The sequence below is a fragment of the Tiliqua scincoides genome, chromosome 6 (assembly GCF_035046505.1).
Source record: "Tiliqua scincoides isolate rTilSci1 chromosome 6, rTilSci1.hap2, whole genome shotgun sequence".
Classification (NCBI taxonomy): Eukaryota; Metazoa; Chordata; class Lepidosauria; order Squamata; family Scincidae; genus Tiliqua; species Tiliqua scincoides.
The window spans coordinates 37,325,536-37,326,695 of NC_089826.1; positions in this window are offsets into that span (position 1 = coordinate 37,325,536).

Consider the following 1,160-nt stretch of genomic DNA (forward strand, 5'->3'; position numbering starts at 1 on the left):
TGCCAACCATGGAACACAGGTATAAATGTATAGTGTGCCAGTTAATAAGCAAACCACTCCAGCTCTTGTCATATATCAGTGCCAGTCTGGCAGTCTCGTTCTTGCTAAAGAAACAAGCTAACAAATTAACTGGAGTTCTATGATCATTCATGGTGCTGTAGCTTCCAAAATATAAACCTATTTTAATATATATGTTTCATTTCTATTTGAGTTATCTTTTTCCTACTCAGTAGTATAGTATACTGATATTATACCAATGTGTAGCATAGTATATCTTTGTGTAGTACAGAACAGTATATGATCTATACCAGTGAATTTCAACCAGTGTGCAGGTGTGATCTACAGGTGTGCCATTGGAGTTTGGGAGAGGGTCACTTATTAGTAGGGCCATTGGGGGATGTGAGCCCTGTTGGAAGAAATAGTTTCCTCTTTGGGGGGGGGGAAGCAGAGTAGCTTAAGCAGCAGACCCCCCCCCCCCTTTGGTTATCACCCCAGGGAACTTCCCTCACCCGGCTGACTGCTATTCAATAAAAAGACAAAGAGGCAATGGCTTTTTAAAGTTGCAAAAAATTGTTATTTACTTACAGTTCCACTGAGTGTATATTTACAGCATCTGATTAGGGTCAGAGGTTCAGCTAACACTTAGAGATAGCAAGGCCCTGGAGCTGCCTCGCCCTGCATGCCTTGTGCTCAAGATGGCCTGGGCATCAGAGCCCTGATGTGCACATCTTAACAGGTAGGTCATCAGAGGGCAAGAGGAAGTGCTCAGAGAAGGGAAGGATAAACGGTTAGGGCCACACCCCACAAGGATCACAGAGAGGACAGGAAGAAAGGTCAGAGTCACTGGGCCATAGCTTGACCCCTTCTGGACAGCATCCTGCCCCCTTTGGACAGCAGACGGAGTTGCATCAACTCCAACAAGCCCACCCCCATCTGCAATACAGTGTGCCCTGTCAATTGTAAAAAAAGCTGATGATTTGCCCTAAAAATTTGCCCTAAAAAAAAAAAGTCAGTGCACTTGTAGTATACTTGTAGTATAATATTACATATTATTCAGTAGTATGGTATACCAAAATTTATGGAAACTGTCTTAGGCCTGGTGGCATACTTAATGACACCTGGAGCAGGCAGATGTTGACAACAGAAGGTGGTGGAGGAGA